Source organism: Schistocerca cancellata, chromosome 1, assembly GCF_023864275.1.
Source record: "Schistocerca cancellata isolate TAMUIC-IGC-003103 chromosome 1, iqSchCanc2.1, whole genome shotgun sequence".
Taxonomy (NCBI): Eukaryota; Metazoa; Arthropoda; class Insecta; order Orthoptera; family Acrididae; genus Schistocerca; species Schistocerca cancellata.
In genome coordinates, this window is record NC_064626.1 from 1,274,889,715 (window position 1) to 1,274,901,560 (window position 11,846).

Genomic DNA, 11,846 nt, shown 5'->3' on the forward strand with positions numbered 1-11,846 from the left:
TCTTCACACGGGAATTGTAACCAGCTCTTCAGCAGCCAGAGACACTGCTCCAGGACCAAATCAGATTTGTTATTCTGTGCTCTGTCGTCTATGCCCTGGAGCCAAAGGCAAGCTCCTGTCTTGTTCTGATCATATTTAGTTTGTTGGCCAGTGTTCTGAAACTTAGAAGGAGGAAATATTAATCTCATTATGGAAACTGGGTGAGAACAGTACCAAACCTAAGGTAAAGAGCTGCTTTGTCTATCTCCTCGAATCCCATTGTTCCCTGTACCACTACCAGAGCTGTTTTAGGTGTTACTATTCCGTCATCGCCAACTTAATTCTGCTAAACAGTGATACAGGAGTCCTTTTTACACCAAAACCATTTGGTTGGTGCATTGTTTGAGCTTGAAAAGTGTACATCACTTAGAGGTACAGCATCTTTTGCCAGCATAATGAATGGGGACTACGTGGATGTCTGCCACATCTTATCCAATCCTTCCTCGATATCACATTGCTGGTGCCTTGTGTGACAGCTTTGTTCAGGAGTGTCCCCCCCCCCCCCCCCTCCCCCCAAAGGAAAGAAAGAAAGAAAGCTAGTACACTCAGTATCACACTGCTTGAAGTCACTATTAATGGCATCTCCTTTGCAGTCAGGAGTCCTGTTACATGGCTGGGGTAATAGCAGGAAATTTAAGGGGGGGGAGGCACTGCCATGAATGGTAAAATACCAGTGGTTACAGGTGTTGGAGCAGCACCTTTTTTAGGATAGGTAAGACAGAAAGATGTCAAGTTCTACGAGAGGTCAGGATTGAAACAAATCTTCAGTTTAGGAAAGAAAAACAGCACAATTCTAGCACATTGGATCACCAATCACAGCTGTCAATTATAAATTTTCACCAATCACCAGAAATTTTATCTCCACCAAGTTGTATCTCAGTCCTAGGTAATTGCATTGATGAGTTAGTCACCCAACCCAGTTGACATAATCTGCCTCTCTGAACACCATGTGACCACTGGTATAGCAACTAGGCCTAAGCACAATGAGAAACTCAGACAGGAGAGTACTGCAAATGTTAGAATAAGGAAAGGTTCTCATAAAAGTATAATTAAAAATAATGTAAGTATATTTCATCAAAATATTGGGAGTTTAAAGAATAAAATAGATGAGCTTCTGGTTTGTTTAGAAGATTTAGAAGCTGAGGATGAAATAGATATACTATGCCTGTCCGAGCATCACATTGTTACTGATATGAATAAGGTAAATGTAAGTGGATATAAGCTCTCTGCACATGTAATGAGAGAAAATATGGAGAAAGGAGGAGTTGCCATATATGTCAAAAGTTATCATTGTGCAAAAAGTATAGAAACAAAAAAGTTTTGTGTAGAGAAACATATAGAAGCATGTGCCTGTGAGCTTACATTAAATAAAGGCACATTTATAATTGTAACTGTATATAGGTCCCCATCAGGAAATTTTCATCTATTTCTGAAAAATTTGGACTCCTTGTTGTGCTATCTGTCAGACGGGGGGAAGCAAATTATTATTTGTGGGGACTTCAATGTAGATTCTATGAAAGAGGGTAATAGGAAAAATGACCTTGAAGTATTACTCGGTTCTTTCAATTTGACACCCGTTATTGATTTTCCTACTCGGGTGGTAAAGGATAGCAGCTCACTGATAGATAACTTCTTTATAGACCAAGATAAGTTTAACCAGATAAATGCTCAGCCTGTTGAGAATGGTCTTTCTGATCATGGTGCACAGCTAGTTACAATATATGAGATAGCTCCATTCAGCAGTACTAAACAGTCCTCCAAAGTAGTACGTTCAGTCAACAATTTAACAATTGCAAATTTCAGGGAAAGCCTACAGCAGTTAGACTGGGATGAGGTGTACCGTGAACCTGATGCCAATTTAAAATATAATTTATTTCATGACATTTTTGTAAATGCATTTGAAAACTGCTTCCCCAAGAAAATAGTTAAATATACTCGTAAGAAACCTCGTAACAAACCATGACTTACTAAGGGTATAAAAATATCTTGTAACCGGAAAAGGGAAATGTATCTGACAGCAAGAAAGAGTAGTGACCCAGAAACTATCAAACATTATAAAAACTACTGTGTTATATTAAGAAAAGTTATTAAAAAATCCAGAAGTATGTGTATCATGTCTGAAATCAGCAACTCTGATAATAAAATTAAAACAATTTGGAATATTATTAAAAGAGAAACAGGTCAACCAAGAGCACAGGAAGACAGTATTACCATTAAATTGAATGAAAACTTTACGAACAAAAAGTCAGAAGTTGAAAATATTTTTAATAATCATTTTCTAAATGTTGTGGATATAGTAGGATCCAGGTGTTCATTAGAAGAGGCTAGGCTGTTAATGGAAGAGGCCATACCTATGCAATTTGATACAATTGAAATCTCACCCACTTCTCCCTCTGAAATTAGGAAAATAATAAACTTGCTTAAAAGCAAAAACTCACATGGAATTGATGGCATTTCCAGCAAAATACTAAAAGCTTGTTCTCAACAGATAAGTAAGATTCTCAGCCACCTGTGTAATAGCTCTCTGGAACAGGGCATTTTCACTGATAGACTGAAATATGCTATTGTTATACCTTTGCATAAAAAGGGGGATAGATCTGATGTCAACAATTACCGTCCAATCTCCCTTCTAACAGCTTTATCCAAAATTTTTGAGAAAGTAATGTATTCAAGAGTAGCTTCACATATCTGTAACAATGAAGTACTAACAAAATGTCAGTTTGGTTTCCAGAAAGGTTTTTCAACAGAAAATGCCATATATGCTTTCACCAATCAAATTTTGAATGATCTGAATAACCGAACACCACCCATTGGGATTTTTTGTGATCTCTCGAAGGCTTTTGATTGTGTAAATCATGAAATTCTGCTAGACAAGCTCAAGTATTGTGGCATGAGTGGGACAGTGCACAAATGGTTTAATTCGTACCTAACTGGAAGAGTGCAGAAAGTTGAAATAAGTAGTTCTCATAATATGCAAAGATCAGCACATTCCTCAAACTGGGGAAGTATCAAGAATGGGGTTCCACAAGGGTCAGTCTTGGGTCCTTTGTTGTTCTTAATATATATTAATGAGTTGCCATTCTATATTCATGAAGAGGCAAAGTTAGTTCTCTTTGCTGATGATACAAGTATAGTAATCACACCTGACAAACAAGAATTAACTGATGAAATTGTCAATACTGTCTTTCAGAAAATTACTAAGTGGTTCCTTGTAAATAGACTCTCACTGAATTTTGATAAGACACAGTACATACAGTTCCGTACAGTGAATGGTATGATGCCATTAATAAATATAGACCTTAATCAGAAGCATATAGCTAAGGTAGAATATTCCAAATTTTTAGGTATGTCCATTGATGAGAGATTAAATTGGAAGAAACACATTGATGATCTGCTGAAACGTTTGAGTTCAGCTACTTATGCAATAAGGGTCATTGCAAATTTTGGTGATAAACATCTTAGTAAATTAGCTTACTACGCCTATTTTCACTCATTGCTTTCATATGGCATCATATTTTGGGGTAATTCATCACTGAGGAATAAAGTATTTATTGCACAAAAGCGTGTAATCAGAATAATAGCTGGAGTCCACCCAAGATCATCCTGCAGACATTTATTTAAGGATGTAGGGATATTCACAGTAGCTTCTCAGTATATATACTCTCTTATGAAATTTGTTATTAACAACCAAACCCAATTCAAAAGTAATAGCAGTGTGCATAACTACAATACTAGGAGAAAGGATGATCTTCACTATTCAAGATTAAATCTAACTTTGGCACAGAAAGGGGTGAATTATACTGGCACTAAAGTCTTTGGTCACTTACCAAATAGTATCAAAAGTCTGACAGATAACCAACAAGTATTTAAGAAGAAATTAAAAGAATTTCTGAATGACAACTCCTTCTACTCCATAGAGGAATTTTTAGATATAAATTTAAAAAAAAATTTAAAAAATAAAAAAAATAAAAAACACAAAAAAATGAAAAAGTTGTTATATTAACTTAAGTATATTGTTAAATTAACTTAATTATGTCATGTATTGGAAAATTTGACTCGTTCCACATCATTACGAAATATCGTATTCATGATCCATGGAACTAGTATTAATCTAATCTAATGTTTGTTTGTGGATGACTTTGTCATCATCTACTCATCCTCCGATCTTATCTCAACAGAAAAGTATGGGAAGCTCACAGGTCCCGCCTCCTGCAGTATTATAAGGTGTGCCACAGATGACAATTAGATTATGGGAGCATGATTTTTGGATCAGCGTGTACTTCTTATACCTAGAAATCAGACGCTGTCCACAATGAGGCATTCAGATGTCAACTGGAGCCTATCAGACCAGCTCAGTATGGATTCTATGTGCAGAGGCTAGTGAACCACCACTCTGGATTTGGTGGTGGCACTATCTGGTTCGACAGGACCGGAAGACCACAGCATTGTCTTAGTGAGTGACCCACTCCAACTTTGAGCGGCTGTTCAGGATTTGGTCCCGTACAACCAAGCTATGTGGGACCCATGCTATTGACAGTTTCTCGGATCTGGCTGTATCAGACCTCCAAGTAAGCAGCCAGGGGTGGAATAAATTGCTGCCTTGATGTCTTCAGAGGTCAGAAAACGATTTTAAGCTTGACACAGTACAAGAAAACATGTATTCCATTCATTTTACAACCGTGTTATCTTCAATTTTAAGTATGTACTACAATTTTATCATTGTATATAGAGATTGCTGTCAGCAAGGGAATGTACTCAGTTAATCAGCTGTTTTCCCTGATAGGGTTTTCCAAGTATAACTTCTGGATCACTTTACAGTTTATGATGCTGAGTTATATGGCATTATGAGTCCAGGCAGGCTCCTTTCAGAGCATGCTGATACAATAAGTCCATATTTAGCAATTATATACAAACACTAACTCATAGAAAGATCCGTACCTAAAGACTGGAAAATTGCTCAAATCACACCAATACCCAAAAAGAGAAATAGGAGTAATCCGCTGAATCACAGGCCCTTATCATTAATGTTAATTTGGAGTAGGGTTTTGGAACGTATACTGTGTTCGAACATTATGAATTACCTTGAAGAAAATGATTTATTGACACTAATCAACACGGATTGAGAAAGTATCGTTCTTCTGAAACACAACGAGCTCTTTAAACATATGACATAATGAATGCTACCGACAGGGATATCAAATTGATTCCATATTTTTAGACTTCCAGAAGGCTTTCAACACTTTCTCACAAGCGTCTTCTAACCAAACTGTGTGCCTATGGAATATTGCTTCAGTTGTGCAACTGGATTCATGATTTCCTGTCAGAAAGGTCATAATTCGTAGTAAAAGGCAGAAAGTCGTCAAGTAAAACAGAAGTATTATCTGGCGTTCTTCAAAGAAGTGTTACAGGCCCTCTATTGTTCCTGATCTATATTAACGACGTAAGAGACAATCTGAGTAGCCCTCTGAGGTTGTTTGCAGATGATGTCATTTACTGTCTTGTATAAAGTCATCAGATGACCAAAACAAATTGCAAAATGATTTAGGTAAGATCTCTATGGTGAGTGTGAAGTTATTCACACGAGTACTAAAAGAAATCCGCTAAATTTTAACTACGCGATAAGTCGCACAAATCTGAAGGCTGTAAATTCAACCAAATACTAAAGAATTATAATTACAAAGAACCTAAACTGGAACCATCACATAAATAATGATGTGGGTAGAGCAAACCAAAGATTGCAATTCATTGGCAGAACACTTAGAACGTGCAACAGGTCTACTAAAGAGACAGCTTACACCACACTTGTTCGCCCTATCCTGGAGTATTGCTGTGCAGATGATATCGATAAAGCTCAAAGAAGGGTAGCCCAATTTATACTATCGCAAAATAGGGGTGATAATGCCACAGACATGATACGTTAATTGGAATGGCAATCATTAAAACAAAGGCATTTTTCGTTGCTGAGGGATCTTCTCATGAAATTTCAGTCAACAGTTTTCTCCTCTGATTCCGAAAACATTGTTGGAATCCACCTACATAGGGAGAAATGATCATTGCGATAAAATAAGAGAAATCAGGGCTCACACAGAAAAATTATAGTGCTTGGTATCTCCGCATGCCGTTTGAGAGTGGTATGGTAGAGAGACAGCACGAAGGTGGTACATTGAACCCTCTGACAGGCACTTTATTGTGAATGGCAGAGTAATTGCATAGATCTACATCTACAAGGATACTCTGCAAATCACATTTAAATGCCTGGCAGACGATTCATCGAACAACCATCACAATTCTCTATTATTCCAATGTCGTATAGCGCGCGGAAAGAACGAAAACTCATGTCTTTCTGTACAAGCTCTGAGTTACCTTATTTTATCGTGGTGATAATTTCTCCCCATGTAGGTCAGTGTCAACAAAATATTTGCGCATTCGGAGGTAACTGCAGCCACGCCCGGTGGTATCCGCAGTTCATCTCCGTCCTCCGTGGCGGAAGGATCTCGCGTCCGCTCGCACCATTGCTCTTTGTTAGTGTTTAACAATGGTTTCCAGGCCTTGCTAAGTAGAAACCCGGTGTCCCTGTTGATGAGGTTATCTGTTACGCGAATTTCTATGACCTCCTTGTAGATACTGTCTGAATAGGCATTTGTGGCCACCAGGATTTTTTTCTCTTCGAATTTCGCTGTGTGTCCGGTTTCCATGCAGTGTTCTGCTAGGGCCGAATGGCTGGGTTGGCGTAAGCGGGTGTGACGTTCGTGTTCCTTGTATCGGTCCTCGATCGTGCGAACTGTTTGTCAGATGTAGGATTTGCCACAGCCGCACGGGATTTTGTATATGCCTGCTTTCTTAAGGCCTACGTTATCTTTTGCCGTTCCTAGTAGGTCACGAATCTTTGCTGGTGGTCGGAAAACTGTGTCAATCTCGTGTCGCCTTAACAGTCTCCCTATTTTTGACGACACGTTGCCAGCAAACATCAGAAAGGCCAGAGCTTGCTTCTCTTCTTCGGGTTGTTCTTCATCTCAGTTCTCGCTGCCCTTGTGTTGTCGGGAGGCCCTTTGGGTTTGGCGGTTGCCATACCCATTCTTGCGGAACACGGTCTCCAGGTGTTTGAGTTCCGTTGTCAAGTTCCGTTCATCAGAGATCGAGTGTGCTCTATGTACCAAGGTGTTGAGCATTCCATTAAGCTGCGCCGGATGGTGGCAGCTGGAGGCGTGTAGGTACAGGTCAGTGTGTGTAGGCTTGCGGTACACACTGTGACCCAGTGAGCCATCAGAACTACGTTCCACTAGGACATCAAGAAAGGGTAGTTTTCCATCTTCTCAGTCTCCATTGTGAACCGAATGTTACTGTGGACCGAATTTAGATTTTGTAGAAAAATCTGTAGCTGTTCCTGTCCTTGTGGCCAGATGGCGAACGTGTCGTCCACGTAGCGAAAGAAGCATACAGGTTTCAGTTCGGCGGCTTCCAGTGCTTCCTCTTTGAAACTCTCCATGAACAGGCTGGCCACCACTGGGGAGAGCGGGCTCCCCATGGCTACTCCGTTGGTTTGCTCGTAGTATTGACCATTGAACACAAAGTACGTAAATGTTAACACGTGCCTAAACAGTTGTGTCACTTCAGGCCCGAATTTCTCACTGATTAAGTGGAGAGAATCTTCCAGCGGGACACGTGTGAATAATGAGACGACATCGAAGCTGACCGTGATGTCGGATTCTTGTACTGTCATCTCCTTCAGGCGGCCAATGAAGTCTGTCGAGTTCCGGATATGGTGAGCAAATTTCCCCACATAAGGTCTTAGCATGCCCGCCAAGTGCTGCGCCAAAAGATACGACGGTGCCCCTGTGATGTTGACTATGGGTCGCATCCCATCTTTGTGCGTTTTTGGGAGACCATATATCCTCAGAGCTACCGCCGAACGTTGGCGGAGTCTTTTGACGTCCTTGTCCTGGAGTGCGCCATTTTTCAGCAAGGTGGCGGTGTTTTGTTATATCTTCCTGGTCGGGTCTGAGTTGATTTTCCGATATGCTGGATTGTCACGCCTGGGCGTGTCTGCAGCTGCCCCCCCCCTCCCCCCTCCCACCACGCGGTTCTCCGCCGGCCGTCCGTGCCGGGGTACGACTCGGGACCCCGCGGACATAAATACCACGGGCACAGGGCAGACAGATCATTCCATCAGCACCAGCTGATGATGGCGGAACGGTTATCCGCCGAAATATCGTGGAACTTCGACGATCGGATCCGGCTGGACACCCGAGAACCTTGGATACAGAGTCGATTCTGTTCATCTCAGTACACATTATAAAGCATCTCCACTGTTTAACATCTATCTTTAGTAGTCTTAAAATGCAATTTTAATTCATCCCACTGGGATAAAATTCTTGCTATAGCCGGTTCGATAGATAGCCATCGTGTGTCACACGCTTTCAGTATTTTTAACGGTGCATCACTGCAATTAATTAACTGAAAAATATTTTTATACTCAATTTGGCGCTTTGACGAGTGTCAGAACCGGGTGTAGGTTTCACGGACCAGAAACTCTGTGTTTCGTGGCAAAGTGATTTCTGATGCGTGCGTTACTACCAACTGTAATGAGTGACATACACAAGGTATCAAAATGAGATGTGTAAGATTATGTTGTGTTTTCAGAATTGTATACACGCTGTGGCTGGAACCAGTCATAACAGCTGCATTATCGGTTCCTATTGCAATTAAATTTTGTAGTTTGAGTCCCTCAGCTTTTAAACACTGTAAGTGTCGATACCATTCCAACGGCATCAGAACTATCCAGGGGCTGCAAAGCTAAAAACGCAGACACAACTTTTTTTTATTTAAACTGAAATATCTTATGACGATCCCGAGATATTTCCTGATGCTTACATCTGTAGATTCGTCTAATAATAAACTATATTTTTGGTCACCTACACCACTTAAAAGTTCCTTTTTGAAATGAAGTGCTAGAATATAATTTGTTAGCTTTGTACATTTGGTTCTATGTAATTTCATGTCGTTTGTTGATTTCGAATCCTTAAAGAATTTTTTACACACGTCAGTCAAGTAATCAATGTTGGAAATTGAGCTGTCTTTAGCAATGTACAACGCTAACGTACACTCAGCTCTTGCACATCAATTACATGTTTTCACTGGTACTGCAGAAAATGTCAGTTGCTTATTTTGAGAAATTAGTTCATATTTTGCTCTGTTTTTTTGTTTCCAAATGCTTTTTCAAATCGTTAATTTTTGTATACATTTCGGACTGACAATAGCTACAATAAATAGGCTTTAGTTGAGTTACCGGGCACAGGCTTCAACCAACGTTTGAACTCCATGCCGTTTTCCCACTCTTTTTCTATAGCTCTGGCTGTAGATCTTTCTTTTAGGCGCCAGTTCCACTTTTTTTTTTTTTTTTTTTTTTTTTTTTAAATTGCGTTAATTCCGCACAATTACTATCGTTACACAATCAAAACTGATATAATTTGTAAACAACTGCAAGAACTAATGACACCGCAACACATCTATACTACTAAAATGAAGATGACGTTCCAAACAGTACAGTTCCAATACACTATTCTTGTTCTCACTCAATGTTGAGTCACGAAGCTCGTACAGTTTTTCTGCAGGTTCGCTACTGCAGTGCCGCCAAGCGGCTGTTCTGTATAAACGCTGCGAAAAGATTGTGCGTTTTGTAAATGAAGTGCAAAAGCACATTCTAAATAAAAATGCGGTTGTATTTCGGACTTATTACGACACTATAAACTGCAGTAGCTTTCAAAACTATCACTTTTTCGATTTCCAAAGAATGCTGTGAGGAATGAGAATAATTATTATAGGAATTTTAAAAAATGCCCATTTTAACGTACTTAGACTTTCAGGCTTGCGAGAAAATATTTACATTTTCTATTCACTCGTTTGGCACCAGAACTTTGACACTTAATGAGATTGGCAAAAATCTCTTTATCATCTTTTCATGATGTTACTGCTGTGTAAATTGCTGACCGCTTCTCGGATAGAAATAAGCTTGTCAGTTGCCAACTTTTCCAATCTGTACCTGTTAATATACTAGTATTTGGTTTCATACTTCAGTTTCATTAAAAAAGAGAAGTAAACACAGCTGTGCATTTTTGTACTAGATTAAGGAAATACGTGGATCTTTTTGTACATAATTAAGATAGCCGTGTATACGTTTCCAAGAAAAGTGTTAAAATTAGCAGGTCGTAAGAAAGTTCATGATAGCAAGGAAGCGTTTTGAATCGCAATTGACTGCATTATGCGAGTATAAATGAAGAGTTAATTAAAGTCTCTAGCGGATACTGGTGGTATAAAAGTATTTTGCGGTACAATATGCATGGGTTGAGTTTCTGTCCATAGAGTAATCTTTTATTTTCCCTCCCCACAAGGGGAATTAGGGAAGTAAAGGAATGCTGATATTTATTAGGAAGAGAAAATTAGCACAAAACTAAGGATGTAGCGATGGTCCATAGCCGAAAGTGACTGGGTTTTAAGACCGATTCATATGCAAAAGATTTAAAAGGTAACTTAGTCTTGACTGCCTAAAAAGTCTATAGAAGTCGCAAAAATTTTTTTTTCCGCTAAAGCCACAATTTTGCCCGCTAAAAGTTCATAAAATCCGCTAGTTCTAGCACCTTTGTCGCTAGAACGGCAACACTAGCCAACCATGTTTAGCCTACCCTTTCGGAACACCGTTAGGTTCTTCACAAAAATTTTGGCTGAGCTTATCTCTGGCTTTAGCCAGCTTTCAGTGCCTATAACGATTTGAGCATTAGTGCCTTCTATTAGCGCTTGGAGCTCTGCTACTTTCCCAATGCAGCTGCAACAATTTTCAACTGTTATACCGATGGTTCCTGTATCTACGTTCTTCCTGTGTTCAGCCTGCAACCCTTGTGGCTGAAGCCCTTTTTGTGTTTTCCTGAGACCCTCTAACCTAAAAAGCTGCCCAGTCCACACCACACAGGCCCTGCTATCCATGTAACAACCTCCTGCGTATAGTGGACACCTGATATATTCAGCGGAACCTGAAATCCAACCACTCTTTGGCGCAAGTCTAGGAATCTGCAGCCTACGCGGTTGCAGAACGGTCTGAGCCTCTGATTTCCCAACCATGTTATAGTTCTGGGTGGAGATTTTAATTTACCAGATATACACTCCTGGAAATGGAAAAAAGAACACATTGACACCGGTGTGTCAGACCCACCATACTTGCTCCGGACACTGCGAGAGGGCTGTACAAGCGAAGATCACACGCACGGCACAGCGGACACACCAGGAACCGCGGTGTTGGCCGTCGAATGGCGCTAGCTGCGCAGCATTTGTGCACCGCCGCCGTCAGTGTCAGCCAGTTTGCCGTGGCATACGGAGCTCCATCGCAGTCTTTAACACTGGTAGCATGCCGCGACAGCGTGGACGTGAACCGTATGTGCAGTTGACGGACTTTGAGCGAGGGCGTATAGTGGGCATGCGGGAGGCCGGGTGGACGTACCGCCGAATTGCTCAACACGTGGGGCGTGAGGTCTCCACAGTACATCGATGTTGTCGCCAGTGGTCGGCGGAAGGTGCACGTGCCCGTCGACCTGGGACCGGACCGCAGCGAGACACGGATGCACGCCAAGACCGTAGGATCCTACGCAGTGCCGTAGGGGACCGCACCGCCACTTCCCAGCAAATTAGGGACACTGTTGCTCCTGGGGTATCGGCGAGGACCATTCGCAACCGTCTCCATGAAGCTGGGCTATGGTCCCGCACACCGTTAGGCCGTCTTCCGCTCATGCCCCAACATCGTGCAGCCCGCCTCCAGTGGT